We start from the raw sequence: 16,337 nt of genomic DNA, 5'->3' as shown, positions 1-16,337 counted from the left end.
AGCTATGTCCTGTGCCCTACAGTTGCCATCTGGTGCCAGGACTGGTCAGGAGACTTTTTTTTGAACATCATTGGTGGACCCTTAAAGCTGACATTAGGCCCCTTGCATATGTTAATGACGAGCCTAATGCCTGCTTTAGGACCCCTTAGGCCATTTGGGCTGTCTTGAGTGGAGTCGGGCCTAGACAATCAGGCTTTCCTGTGCTGGGTGCGATCTAGCCACTCAAGCCACTTGTGTGGGACCGAAGGTCTGAGTAGGGGCCAGGAGGGAGCATGAGGGACCAGGAGGAGCTGAGGGTGGGGTAGGAGGGACCATGAGGGAGCAGGAGGGCTCTTAAGTTCTGTGGCTGGGCCATAATTGACCCTTCCATTAATCTTCCATCCTCTGCCGGCACTTAGCTGTGGGGCTGTCGAAATTGATTCCACAGAAATGTGAGTTGCCTCTAGAGGAACAATGGGCACTGACAGCCTGCCCAAAGTATTCAAAAAGAAACCTCAAAGGGAATTCCCTTTGTTCTGTTGCTCCAGCTGGTCAATGCCAGTCTCTATATTCTACACGAGGCTCCTCCCACTCTAATTACCTCTTCCTGCTCTCTCCCCCATATCCTTCTATACTCTTCTCCCTAACGTAGGCATCCAACTCCTCCTCAAATACATGAATACTCTCTGATTCAACCACACGATGTGGCAGCAAGATCAACATTCACATCACTTAGTGTAAAGGCATTTGTCCCAAAATCTTGATTTCATTATTAGTGACAATCTTATATTTATGCCCCTTGTCCTGGACTCAGTCTCAAATAGAAACAATTTCTGCACATCCACCCTATCAAACCCCTTCATCATTTTAAAGACCTCTTTGGGTCTTCTTAGTCTTCTCTTACCTAGAGAAAAAAAGCCCCAGCCTGCTCTGACCTTCACTGATATATCCTTGCAGCTCTGGTAACATTCTTACAAATTATTCCTGTACTTTCCCCACTGCTTTTTTTTTCTTTTGTAGTGTGGAGACCAGAATGTGAACAGTATGTTAAACCATGAACAGTATTTCATGTGTGGTCTAACCAAAGTCCTATATAAATTCACCATTACCTCCCTACTTTTGTATTCTATTCATCTTGCAATAAACTCCATCACTTTGCTTGCATTCTTTATGGCTTTATCAAATTGTGATTGATGCATTTGTATTCCCAGGTCTTTTTGCTGCACTATTCCATTGCGTATCTTACCTGCCAAGGAGTAGGTTGTCCCTTTATTGCTCCAATTCAAAATGAAACACAAGTCACACTTTGTTCAATTGAATTTCATTTGCAGTGCTTCAGTCCCCTCTGCAAACCTCTTTTTATTTTCCTGGAATTTGGTGCAAGCTTTACATGGTTAGCTATAACCCTCCGTTATATATTTGGCACTTTGCTGTATATCTTATATATCTGATTTATCTCAGAGCAATGTGGAGATGGCGCTAGTTCTAAATCTACTACAGGTTTATTTACAGCACTTTAAAAATAGCTCAGTAATCACAGTATTTCTATGCACATTGTCTCAGCCCAGATTCTGGAACCTACTGTCTGGTGTCAGCTACTTAAGCTCTCTCGCTTCACTCACAGGCTTAAGCAATTAAGTACAGTGAATATAGATCAGTGAACAAACCAACACAATCAAACACAGATCAATTAAACCACTGAACACTAAACCCTCAATTTAGGATCATCTGCAAATTTCCATACCATACCTCCAATTTCTAAGTCCAAATCATTTCTATATATAGTGAACAACAGTGACCTCAGCACTGATCCCTGCGGAATGCCACTTCTCACCATTGCCAATGTCCCAATGTATCAAAATTATTTCCAGCTGTTTCCCTGATTGCGTTGATGATTGAAACATTAACCAGGAAAATTGAACTTTAAAGACAAAAGCTGAGAAATTAGCTTTACTGTATTAGTGGAGGAATGTTGAATAGGCCATGTCATAAATTCCTCTGCTGTCTTAATACAGATCGCAAAAGAATAGCATAACCACATGTTAAACATAGTTACGTCAGTAACAATAAAGGGAAGCAATAACATTCGCATAGAAACTTATCTGGTCCTTTAGATGTCACAAAGCACTTTACAACCAGTGAATCACCTTTGAAGTCTAGTTGATGTCATTATGAAGACAAATCATTTGAGCTCAGCAAGATCCCTTAAGCAGAAAATGAAATGAATGACCAGATATTTTATTTCTAGTGATGAGCAGAATGCCCTATTTCTTTTGCATAGTGCCATGGAATTTGTTTTACATCTCTGAACCGGTAAACAGTGCTTCAGTTTAACATTTTCTCTGAAGGATGGCACCCTTGACAGTGCAGCATTTCCCCAGTAGCGCATTGAATCGTCGGCCCGGTGCTCAAGTCTCTGGAGCGGGAGAAAAATTCTGCCAAAGTAACACTTTACATCTGGAGCACTGCCTTCAATGGCCTAGAGCAGAGACCTCCAGCCAGTGAGTCAAATTTAAAATCCTTGTCCTCATCTGCAGCTGATAGAGGTTTATAAATTAATGGAGAGGGCTAGATTGTGTGCCTAAGGATACATTTTCTTAATTGGACAGGTTGGGGAGGCCCAGGGCACAAGGGTTTAAACAATGCAAGAGTGGGAATAATCTGGATGTTTGGTGTTTTATCTTTTCCCAGAAAGTAGCAAGGCAAGGTGGGGTGGGGTGGGGTGAGGTGGAGTGGGGTGGGGTGGGGTGGGGGGTGGGGTGGGGTGGGGTGGGGGGTGGGTTCATGGAGTGGAAGTGGGCAGGAATTGGGTGCGTAGAAAAAGTGTCTGCTCCTGATATTGCAGCCATTATGGTTGTTGGGTAGGCTTGATGGACCAGCTAGTTTTTCCCTACCGGTCATCTTCATTTGTCCATACGTCCCATGACCTAATCCTTCCCTAACTCAATAATCTGCTTCTGCCTTATGTTCTCTGCCCCTGGCCTCCTGTGCATTCTCCCTTTGCCTTTGGTGGTGACAGGACATGCAATATCTTAAACGGACTCTCTGACCAGCCCTTCCGAAAGAATATGCAAACCCCCTCCTCACCCTTGTAGCCTTTTTAAAAGCCCCCTCTTCAACCAAACATCCAGCCTCTCTCTCTCAATTTATTCACTAATCCTGGCTTTCCATTCATTCACCTTCTCTGTCACGCACCTTGGGATATTTCTTCATGTTTTTGGTGCTATAAAAATGCCATTCAGTAAAAGAAAGACTTGCATTTATATAGTGCTTTTACAACCTATGGCTGTAGAGCACTTTGAGACATCCCATGACTTACATAGGAACATAGGACTTAGGAGCAGGAGTAGGCCATTCAACCCTTCAAGCCTGCTCCCAATCAATAAGATTGCAGCTGACCTGGGTTGTGGTCTCAATTCCAATTTGCCGTCTGCCCGCATAATCCTCAGGATCTTATATGTTTCAATAAGATTACCTCTCCTTCTAAACTCCAGTGGGTAAAAGCCTAACCTGTTCAACCTTTCTTCATAAAATAAGCTCTTCATTCCAGGAATGAGTCAAGTGAACCTTTTCTGATAAAAGCAAAAAACTGTGGATGCTGGAAATCCAAATCAAAAACAAAAATACCTGGAAAAACTCAGCAGGTCTGGCAGCATCTGTGGAGAGAGAAACAGAGTTAAACATTTCGAGTCTGTATTCAGGACGGACTCGAAACGTTAACTCTGTTTCTCTCTCCACAGATGCTGTCAGACCTGCTGAGTTTTTCCAGCATTTTCTGTTTTTATTACTTTTCAACCTATCTTGGCATCCTCGGCAAATTTAGCTACCATACATTCGGTCCCTCGATCCAAATCATTGATGTAGATTGTAACTAGTTGAGACCTATGGTACTTTTGAAATATAGTTATTATTGTAGGAAACAGAGCAGCCAATTTTTAAAAAATTTACTCTTTCATGGGATGTGGGCATCGTTGGCAAGACCAGCATTTGTTGCCCATCCGTAATAGCCCTTGAACTGAGTAGCTTGCTAGGCCGCTTCAAAGGGCAGTTAAAGTTAGCCGCATTGCTATGGGTCTGGAATCACATGTAGGCCAGACCAGGTAAGGATGGCAGATTTCCCTCCCTAATGGACACTAGTGAACCAGATGGGTTTTTACAGTGATTGAAGATAGTTTCACGGTTACTGTTACTGAGACTAGCTTTCAATTCTAGTTTTTAAAAAAAACCAATTGGATTTAAATGCCACCAGATGCTGCCATGGTGGGATTTGAACCCTTGTCCCCAGAGCATTAGCCCAGGCCTCTGGATTACTAGTCCAGCAACATTATCACTATGACGCACTCACACCCAGAGGAAGATCCCACAAACAACAATGAGCTTAAACAAGCAGATTCATATGTTCTTGTCTTGAGTGATGTTGATTGAGGGATAAATTTTGGCCAGGACACCAGAGGTAACCTCCCCTGCTCTTCTTCCAAATGGTGACGGGATATTTTATGTCAGTCGAGCGATCGGACCTAGACTTGGTTGAATGCCTCGTCTGAAGGTAAAAATGGGGAGAAAATTGAAGGGGAAAGAGAGGAAATTCCTAGCCAAAATGAAAGGTTGTTCACACTCCCCTCAATTCAAAAGAAAATTAGGATACTGCAGCTATCAAACTGACCTTCAGCAAAAATAACATTTGAACTGAAGAAAAAGCCTTGATTGACTATGTGTAAGTAATTTACTTATAGTACAAATAAATCCTTGATTGCAAACCGTTTTTCTAAAAAAAAACAATCAATACCTATATCGCACTCGGTTATTACAGGTGCATTTTTAAAAGTATTTTCTCTTGATAATTGGGTCTGGCCTTATAGTGGGACTCAGCAGAAGGCTGATGAGAGAGAGAGAAAAAATACAGGTAGTTTCCATGGTTACACTGAAAGCAGGCAGCTTTCCTTTCAGTAAAATAAAGGACTTGTCGCTGTGTTATTTCAGGGCTTCTTATAAACTCAAAGAGTCACAGCTGTAATTTCAAATTATAGTCTTTATAAATGTGTGTGCCACAATTATTTTTAAAGACAAACACTAAAAATCCTTCAAACCAGCACTTCATAAGGTATTATTAACGCCACTCAATCCAACATATCATCCAAGATTATCTCAGCCCTGAAGCATCTAATAGGGGTGAGGGGCGATTGGGCATCCATCTTCATGCCTCTCCTCGCATCCCTTTCAGTAATCCATTTTCTCAACTCCAGACTAGACACTTCAAGCAAAAGCTTGGCCAGGCAACTTCATCACTACAGCAATCTGACCCAATGCTGGAGCACCCGCAGCCTATATTTGAAATTGTTTATCTGGGATTAAAAATGGCCCTTTTGGGCCTCCTGCATAACGGGGATAGAACTCAACTTTCCGCACGAGAGTAAAGCAGGTGATAGCAGCATGTTTTACATCTCTCTCCACTTTAACTTCCATTGACTTTGATGAAGGAGATGTATGGTGGGTGGTTGATTTGATATTACTCCTTTCACATGATCGCTCAAATATCTCTCCCTCTTTCGCTCTCTCATTTACACTTTTTTATCTTCATTTTCAAATCCCTCTATGGCCACCCCTCCCTATCTCTGTAATCTCCTCCAGCCCGACAACCTCTGTGATCTCTGTGCCAATCTAATTCAGGCCTCTTGAGCATCCCCGATTTTACTCACTCCACTATTGCTGGCCGTGCCTTCAGCTGCTTAGGCCTAAGCTCTGGAATTCCCTCCCTAAACCTCTCTGCCTCTCCACCTCTCTTACCTCCTTTAAACCTACCACTTTAGCCAAGCTTTGTGCCATCTGCTCCATATGTGGCTCGGTGTCTAGTTTTACTTTATAGCCCTCCAATGAAGTACCTTGGGATGTTTTATTAGGTTAAAGGTGCTATATGAATGTAAATGTTGTTGGTCTTTCTGTATCACACTCTTCCTCTCTTTCTCTTTTGTTCTCTCCTTCCCTTCATTCTAGCTCCTGTTGTGAACCTTCATTAATGTCACTTTCACAGTGAAGTTCAAACAAAATTTCACAAGTTGGGCATCTTTGGAAAGATGAAAGTGGCAGACAATGAATCAAACAGGAATCAGCATCATACTATGGTTTACATTAAAGGAGCCACAAAAATATAAGTTGTTGTTGGTGAGGTATTCACAATCTTAAAAAAAAATGTAATATTTAAAGACTATTTAATTCCATTACGCTTTGACAATATTATCAAACCTCCCCTGCCACTGCTCAAAAACGTCAGCCTGAATTTTTGTGCTCAAGTCTCTGGAGTGAGGCCTGAATCCTCAAACTTCTTATTCAGAGGTGACAGTTCTATCTATTGAGTTGCAACTGACCCCCCCGGTACAGCAAAGCACACAAAAGATCCCGAGGTACCTTTCATGCACCCTCCCCACTATCTAGTTTCCCTTCAGAAAGCTACAGCCAGCTCATTCCCCTACCCAAGTCATTAAGTTTTAATTAAGTTCCACCCCTCCATCATTTTCACATGGTCCATCACTGACACTTCCCTTCCCTTCCTTGACCTCTCTGTCTCAATTTCTGGTGATAGACTGTCCACCAATATTCATTACAAGCCTACCGGCTCCCACAGCTACCTCGACTACAGTTCCTCACACCCCGCTTCCTGTAAGGACTCCATCCCATTCTCTCAGTTCCTTCGCCTCCGTCACATCTGTTCTGATGATGCCACTTTCAAAAACAGTTCCTCTGACATGTCTTCCTTCTTCCTTAACCGAGGTTTTCCACCCACGGTGGTTGACAGGGCCCTCAACTGTGTCCGGCCCATCTCCCACGCATCCGCCCTCACACCTTCCTCTTCCTCCCAACCATGATAGGGTCCCCCTTGTCCTCACTTATCACCCCACCAGCCTCCGCATTCAAAGGATCATCCTCCACCATTTCCGCCAACTCCAGCATGATGCCACCACCAAACACAACTTCCCTTCATCCCCCGGCGGCATTTCGCAGGGATCGTTCCCTCTGGGACATCCTGGTCCACTCCTCCATCAACCCCTACACCTCAACCCCCTCCCACGGCACCTACCCATGCAACCGCAGAAGGTGCAACACCTGCCCCTTTACTTCCCCCCTCCTCACCGTCCAAGGGCCCAAACACTCCTTTCAAGTGAAGCAGCATTTCACTTGCACTTCCCTCAATTTAGTCTACTGCATTCGTTGCTCCCAAAGCGGTTTCCTCTACATTGGAGAGACCAAACGCAGACTGGGTGACTGCTTTGCGGAACACCTTCGGTCTGTCTGCAAGCACGACCCAGACCTCCCTGTCACTTGCCATTTCAACACTCCACCCTGCTCTCTTGCCCACATGTCTGTCCTTGGCCCGTTGCAATGTTCCAGTGAAGCTCAACGCAAACTGGAGGAACAGCACCTCATCTTCCGACTAAGCACTTTACAGCCTTCCGGACTGAATATTGATTTCAACAACTTTAGATTATGAACTCTCTCCTCCATCCCCACCCCATTTCCAATCCCCTTTTCCCAATAATTTATATATATTTTTCTTTTCCCACCTATTTCCATTATTTGGACCAACAGTAAACTAACTGAAAATACAAAGCCCCATGTGTACCAGGCCTGTGTTCTCAGCACCCTCCTTTCAAATTGTGAGGCATGGACAGCCTATGCAAACCAAGACAAGTGACTGAACAGCTTCCACCTCCGCTGCCTCAGATGAATATTGAGCATCTCCTGGCAAGACAGTGTGCCGGGTATGGGAGTACATCAAGATGCAGGGATCCCTGGCATGCTTGCCTTCGTGAGTCAGTGACTGGGTCACGTGAGCCGAATGGATGATGATGGCCACATCCCCAAAGACATGCTCTACGGCGAGCTTGCTATCTGCCTGAGACCAATGGGTCACCCACATCCATGATACAAGGACGTCTGTAAGCCAGACCTCAAGTTGACTGGGATCAGAATCGATGCATAGGAAGTCTTCACTGCTGACTGGACTGCCTGGAGACAAGGGCCAAATTTTCAGGTCTCCAGATCGTTGAGATGAGACGTACGACTGAAAATGCTCGTCAGGACCCTGTGGAAGTCCTGATGCTTGGACGTATGTAGGAATTGCCTAGGAAGTTTAAATTTCTGGTGGATAATTCCCCTTCTCCCCGGGGCCCTAAGTTAGAGTCAGAGCCTTTGGACAGTTCTGCAAATAGTTACCCAAGAACTGTTCGACAGAAAAATCCCTTTTTTAGCACCTGGTAACTCCAAAGCTGACCCCCCAATCATCCTGACTCCCCCAACAACTCCCCGACCATCTGACTATGCCCCCACCCACCCCCCAGGCCGACTACCCCCTGATCTGACCCAACTACCCCATCAACCACTGACTAACCCCCTGACCCAACCGCCCACCAACCCGACTATCACCTCTGACCACCTGACTACCCATCCCTCCCGACCCGACAACTCTCCCAACCAGACCTGGCTAACCCCACCGAACCAAACTTCCATAGCCCAACTATCCACTCAACCACCTAGCCAGCTCCCCTTCTGCCCACCTCACCCATTTACCCACTTACCCACCCTCCCAACAATCCCACCTCATTCACTCACTCGCCCATTCACTTATCCACTCCCTAGCATTCAAAGGCTGGGCCTTTAAACTTACCATACAGCAAGCAGGTACCCTAAAAATGGGGGTGTCCTTTCTTCTCACGGCTTTACTTGACTCCGATGGTGTTCCCCAAGAGACGGTGCGCTGTGCATTTCTTTGACAGCTGGGATTGGAAGACCATGGAAAAATGTGCAGCAGCTCGAGTTGGGGGGTATTTTCGAGCACAGTGGCAACCTGCTGATCATTACTGTTGCTTGGAAGATCTGGGCCAAGCAGTCAGGAAGGACTTGGGGGAAAAAAAGCAGATGACAAAAGAAAGGACCAGATGGCAGAAAAGAGAGCCTGCTGGAAGGGAAAAAAAAAAACCATCAGTCAACCTCAGGCCAACGCCATTCATCTGTGAAGGGACTGCCACTCATGAGTTGGCCACTACAACCACAAAAGACCACGTTCAAGCCAGAAGTGATGTACACCCCGGGCACAGTCCATTGTCTCCCAAGGTGGACTGGTGCCATCTCTGTCATAAGAAATGGATGTATCTTCTGTGTTGCTCCTCTTCACCAGCCTTCTCCGTGCCTTACTGTCTTGAGCCTTCATCATTCCAGCCTCGATGGGAAGAGCAGATTGGAGGGGTGCAACAAGGTAAGCATACCAAGATCTCGGTAGTCACCAGCGATGCATTGAGCATCGCCACTGGTCGGGACATCTGGCCCATCATCAAACAAAATTTGTCATCGGCCCGAATAAAGAAATATTAGCACCTGAAATATAGGTTTCAAAGTGCACCTTAAGGGAGGAGAGAGGCAGAAAGGCTCAAGGAGGCAACTCCAGAGCCTCGGGCCCAGGCAGCTGAAGACACGGCTGCCGATGGTGGAGCGAGGGAAGAGGCTGGAATCCAAGCAGCGCAGCGAGGTTTGCAGGGCTGGTGATGGCCACAGGAATCTGAGAGGGTGAGGCCACAGAACGATTTGAAAGCACGGGTGAGACTTTTTAAAACCAAGGCATTGTTGGATTTGGAGTCACGGATGGTCACAGAGCACAGGTGGTGGGGTAGGGGGGAATCAATGGATGAACAGGACTTAGTATGAGTTAAGATATAGGAAGCTATATTAAATGAGTTAAAGTTTACGGAGGGTGGAAGGTGAGAGGCTGAACAGGGCAGGGTTCGAATAGTCAAGCCTGGAGATGACTAGGATATGACTGGTATGTTCTATTGACCCCCAACAACCACCGTTGATCCACTTCAACAACCCCAACAATATAGTGCATTTAACATGGGAAAAAGTACTAAGGTGCTTGACAGGAGTGTAATTAAACAAAATTTAACAGTTCTGATTAAGGGAGCGACTTTCTGATTTTGTGGTGGTAGCTATGGAGATCAACTTCTAATAAATGAGGCACACTGCTTACAATTTCCCCAACAATGGCTTAGTTCTAATTTAAGATGATTTCCCCTTGTTCTGGACTCTCCCACTAGAGGAAATAGTTTCTCTCTCTATCTGCCCTGTCAAATCCTTTAATCATCTTAAACATCTCAAATTACATCACCCCTTCAATCAACACTCAATAAATGTGAAATTTGGATGTTGAGCTACCCCTTCTATAAGGAACAATACAAAGCAGAGCAGTTTCACAGTAAACCACTCTTCTGATATTCAGAGATTAGAAAGCTGTGGGAGGGACTTGTCCTAATAAAGCATGTGACATGTTGAAATGCTCTTCGTGACCTCTCTTTATCGTAAGATATAAATATTGAACCAAATGGATGATGTAAAGATCATTTGCCATTGAGCCAAAGGCGCATTTAGTGACTTTGAAGTTGAGGAGTGATGAGTTCACAGAATTACTAGCTTATGTGCATACCCTCCAGCCAAGGATAAATAGGAGGAATAAAACTCAAAGACCATCAAGACAAACTGGGAGAAATACTAATCAAGAGGATACTATTTGTGAAATGCAATTCAGTGTTTGTATTTTATATGCATGGGAGGGTTCAGGGAAGATTTTATAGAGGTGATCAAAACTATGTAGTGTTTCAATAGATTTAATAAGGGCAGATTGTTTCCACTGACAGGAGTGTTGGTAACCAGAGGATGCAGATTTAAGGCAATTGGCAAAAGATTTGAGGAGAATTTGTTTTTATGTAGTGAGTTGTCGTGATCTGGAATGCGCCGGGTAATAGGGTGGTGGAAGCAGATTCAAAGGTAACTTTCAAAATGGGACTAGATAGGTACTTGAAAAGGGGGAAAAATGTAGGATTATGGAAAAGAATAGGGAAGAGAGGCTAATTAGATAGATTTTTCAAAGACCCAACACAGGCATAATGGGCTGAATGTGCTGTACAATTTTATAATAGTTTATATCTTCAATATAACCTTCATCCACATTGTAAAGGTCCCAGAAGTGAAGTACATTTCGGCATAGTGAAGGTTTAATTTCTATTTTCTTATTAATGGAGACAACAACAGAAGTAAAACATGCTTTTTGAAACTTTGGGGATAATGGGTGGGTTGAGGTGGGGGTTATATCCCTCTCTTACCAGTAATATTCCCCCCACCCTCAGTCCCCACGCCCTCACAATCCCTATTGCTGTCCTTTTAATGCCAGTTTCTCCTGCTGTCTTGGAGGTGTAGAGTCTCACTGGAATGGAACCAGAAGACCAAGAAATGACTAAAGTAGTCGACAGGGAACAATGCCTATGGATGTTATTTATATGGACCTCCAGAAGGCATTTGATAAAATTTTTCACTGAGACCATCAGCTAAAGTTGGAGCCCATGGAATTGACGTCAAAATATTGGTTACAAAATTGGTTGAGTGAAAAATGACAGTGCAGGGATAATGGCAGCACTTTAATTGGCCCATTGTGACTCGTGGTGTCCTGCGAGGATTTGTGTTGAAGCCTCAGCTATTTGCTATATTTGTCACTGATGTGGGTGATGGAATAGAAAGCCACATATTCACGTTTACTGATGACACAAAGGCATGTGTCATCCTAAGCAGTGTAGATGGGAGCACACAATTACAAAAAGATATTGATAGATTCAGTGAGCGGCCAAAACCGTGAAAATTGATTTTAATGTAGGCAAAATGTGAGGTCATCCACTTTTAATCTGAAAAAAGAATAGAACAGAGTGCTTTCAAAATCATGAAAAGCTAGAAACAGTGGAGCTCCAAAGACACTTGGGGGTCCATGTGCATAGGTCACTAAATTACCATGAAAATAATCAAAAAGGCATTATATATAGAGGACAAGAATACAAGCAGGTTGAAGCCATGCTTCAGCTATACCAAGTGCTGGTTAGACCTGGAGTACTGTGCTGTGAGCACTACTGGGCACCCCGCTTTGGGAAGGATATATTGACCTTGGAGGGAATGCAGCACAGGCTAACCAAGCACAAAGGAAGATGGTTGTGGTTGTTGGAGGTCGGCCATCTCAGTCCCAGGACATAATTGCAGGAGTTCCTCAGGGTAGTGTCCTTGGCCCAACCATCTTCAGCTGTTTCATCAATGACCATCTCTCCATCATAAGGTCAGCGGTGGGGATGTTCACTGATGATTGCACAATGTTCAGTACCAATCGCGACTTCTCAGAGACTGAAGTAGTCCGTGCCCATATGCAGCAAAAACTGGACAACATTCAGGCTTGGGCTGACAAGCAGCAAGTAACATTTGCTCCACACAGTGCTAGGCAATAACTATCTCCAACAAGAGAGAATCCAACCATCTCCCCTTGACGTTTAATGGCACTACCATGCTGAATCCCTCACTATCAACATCCTGGGGGTTACCATTGATCAGAGACTGAACTAGACCATCCATATAAATACTGTGACTACACGAGCAGGTCGGAGGCTGGATATCCTGCGGCGAATAACTCACCTCCTGACTCCCCAAAGCCTGTCCACCATCTACAAGGCACAAGTCAGGAGTGTGATGGAGTACTCCCCACTTGCCTGGATGAGTGCAGCTCCAAAAACAATCAAGAAGCTTGACACCATCCAGGACAAAGCAACTGCTTGATTGGCACCCCATCGACCACCTTCAACATTCACTCTCGCCTCCACCAATGCACAGTGGCAGCAGTGTGTGCCATCTACATGGTGCACTGCAGAAACTCACCAAGGCTCCTTAGACAGCACCTTTCAAACCCACAACCACTCCCATCTAGAAGGACAGGGGCAGCAGATGCATGGGAACACCACCGCCTGCAAGTTCCCTCCCAAGTCACACACCATCCTGACTTAAGGAACTATATCATCGTTCCTTCACTGTCACTGGGTTAAAATCCTGGAACTCCCTTGCTAACAGCACTGTGGGTGTACCTACACCACATGGACTGCAGGGGTTCAAGAAGGCAGCTCACCACCACCTTTTCAAGGGCAGTTATGGATGGGAATTAGCCCAGGGATGGCCTAGCCAGTGACACCCACATCCCATGAAAGAATAAAGAAAATGATAGCTGGACTTCAAGGATTCAACCCCAAGGAGAGATTACACAACCTGGGGCTTTATTCCCTCACAATTAGAAGGTTAGGAGGTAATTTTATTGAAAATTCTAAGATATAACTGAGCACACTCCCTGTGGTCAGTTACTGATTATCCCTATGATCAGTTACTGACCCTCTATCCTCAGCTACTGATACCCCTTATGGTCAATTACTGATAATCCCCATGGTCAGTTACTAAAACTCCCCCAGGTCAGTTACAGAAACCCTCTATGCTCAGCTACTGATACCCCCTATGGTCAATCACTGATAATCCCCATGGTCAGTTACTGAAACTCCCTAGGGTCAGTTACAGGAACTTCCTAGGTTCAGTTACTGAAACTCTCTATGGTGAGTTATTAATACCCCTTATGGTCAGTTATAGATTTTCCCCCATGGTCAGTTACTGATTTTCCCTATGGTCAGTTACTGATACCCCTTATGGTCAGTTACAGATTTTCCCCTATGGTCAGTTACTGATACCCAGTTTGTTCAGTTACTGATACCCACTATGGTAAGTTACTCATGCCCCCTACGGTCAATTACTGATACCTCCTGTGGTCTGTTACTCCTGCCCTCTATGGTCAGTTACTGATTTTCCCCAAGGGTCAGTTATTGATCTACATTTTGGTAAAAAGTCTGACGTTGATCCCTCTGCACATGAGCCTATTGCTTTCAGAGGCACAATGGGCAACAACAGCTCAGCCAATGCAATCAATCACGCCTGAGGTCCAATTTAGCATGAGCCTCAGGCCTCCCAGTTGGAGTGTACTGTCTCAGTACCATCGGTTTTGCAGCCTGTTGAAGATAATCTTTTTATAGCTCAGCCTTGTTATGAGCTCACTTGGTCGTGGATCTCATTTCCTAGTCAGAAGTTTGTGGGTTCAGCTGCCCTCCAGAGACTTGAGCGGCACATCTACGCTGGCACTTCCGAATTGATGTAAAGGGCATGCGACACACTCAGTGGATAAGACATTCAACTGAGTCTTTGTCTGCCCTCTCAAGTGGGCATATAAGACATAAAGAAGAGAAGGTGGCTCTTCCTGGTGTCCTGCCCAATATCTTTCTTTGAAGCAATGCCACAACAACAGATGACCTGGTCACAGTTTAAAAATAAGAGGTCGCTCATTTAAGATTGAGATGAGGAGAATTTTTTTCTCTCAGGGGGCTGAGGATCTTTGGAACTCTCTTCCTCAAAGGGCTGCGGAAGCAGGATCTTTAAATATTTTTAAGGCAGAGCTAGATAGATTCTTATTTAACAAAGGGGTAAAAGGATATTGGGGGTAGGCGGGAGGTTACAATCAGATCAGCCCTGATCTTATTGAATGGCAGAGCAGGCTTGAAGGGCCGATTGGCCTACTCCTGCTTCTAGTTCGTATGATCGTATGGTCATTATCACATTGGCGTATTCATGGCATCCTTACTGTATGTAAATTAGCTGCTGCACTTTCTACATACCAGAGTAATTACAATCCAGAAGTATTTCACTGGCAGTGAAGAGCATTAAGCCAGCTCAAAGTGATGCAAGCTGCCATATAAATGCAAGTTCTTTCTTCGGTTTATTGTTCAGGCTTTGCTGAGTTTGAGAACACTTTCCAGGGGGATGTTACAGATGACCTTTGTGCTTTAATGTTGGATTAAGTGCTTCACTCGTCTGAACATCCTCCACCTACTTGTGCATTGTCCTCAAAGTGGCACCTCAGCACAGAATTTGTCACTGTGGTCGACACATACAGAGAGCAGGAATAAGAGATCACCCATCTACACCTCTCATGTTCCAACGTGCTGTGTATGAAGGAAGTTTTGATGATCACTAAGGTGCAATGTTATATAGTAGTGATCTGCCTAAGGGCTCTCTGCTCATTTCTCCATGTCTAGCGGACTTGCACCTTTCTCTTCCAATGCTCATTAGGACCTCCTATTTTCAATTTCAATTGACGATAGAATAGAATCATTGAACGGTAGCATGATTAACAGAAGGAGGCTGTTCGGCCTGTTGTGTCCTGGTTTTCCTTAATTGTCCCGTATTTGCCCAAATGACTATTAATTTTGACCCAAATTATTATTTCTAAAAGGTTCTCCACCACTGAGGTGAAACTGGCTGGTATGTAGTTGCTGGACTTATCTTTACACCCTTTTCTCAACAAGGGTGTAACATTTGCAATTCTGCAGCCCTATAGCACCACCCATGAGTCTAAGAAAGATTTAAAAATTTATGGAGAATACCTCTGCAATTTCCACTCTCACATCCTTCAGCCTCCTTGGATGCATCTCATTCAGTCCTGGTGCTTTACTAACTTTAAGCACAGACAGCCTAACCAATATCCCCTTCTTACCATTTTCGAATGTATCAATTGTCTGAATTACCTCCTCTTTCACCTTGACCTGGGCAGCATTCAGCAGTGGTAATGTTACTGGGGTGTCAATCCAGAAACCCAGGCTAATGCCCTGGGCACATGGTTTCAAATCCCACCTCGGCAGCTAGTGGAATTTAAACTCAATTAATAATCTGGAATTGTGAGGAGGACACAGAGAAGCTGCAAAATGATACGGACAGGTTAAGCGAGTTGGCAACAAAACGGCAGTTGAAGTATAATGTGGATAAGTGTGAACTTATTCACTTTGATCATAAGTATAGAAAAGCAGAACATTTTTTTGAAAGGTGTGAAACTTGTAAATGTTGAAACTTTAGGAAGAATGCAAAGTCATTAGGGTGCAGAAATGACTTATAAGAATGGTTCTGGGGTACTTCAGTCACATAAAAAGATTGGAGAAGCTGGGACTGTTCTCTTCGGAAAAGAAAAGATCGATAGAGGTGTTCAAAATCGTGAGGGGTTTAGACAGAGTAGATCAGGAGAAACTGTTCCCATTGGTGGAAGGATCAAGAACCAGAGGGCACAGGTTTAAGGTAATTGGCAAAAGAAATAACGGCGACGTGAGGAGGAGCGTTTTTTGTTTAGTTGGGAGTGTTAGGATCCAGGATGTACAGCCTGAGAGAGTGTGGTGGGGTCAGGGTCAGTTGAGGCTTTCAAAACTGAATTGAAAGTTATTTGAAAAAGTAAAAATTTGCAGCACAAAGGGGAAATGTCAGGGGAGTGGCACTGGGTGTATTGCTCCTGCAGAGAGCTAGCACAGGCAAAATGGGCTGCATGGCCTTCTTCTGTGCTGTAACCATTCTATAATTCTATAATTCTAGGGGCGAGAGAAAAGAATGCATGAGCTGGTTTTCCATTGCCCTCCTGAGCTGGATTTTATGCTGGGGACAGG

The sequence above is a fragment of the Cetorhinus maximus genome, chromosome 8 (genome assembly GCF_964194155.1).
Source record: "Cetorhinus maximus chromosome 8, sCetMax3.hap1.1, whole genome shotgun sequence".
Classification (NCBI taxonomy): domain Eukaryota; kingdom Metazoa; phylum Chordata; class Chondrichthyes; order Lamniformes; family Cetorhinidae; genus Cetorhinus; species Cetorhinus maximus.
This window is presented reverse-complemented; position numbering follows the sequence as displayed.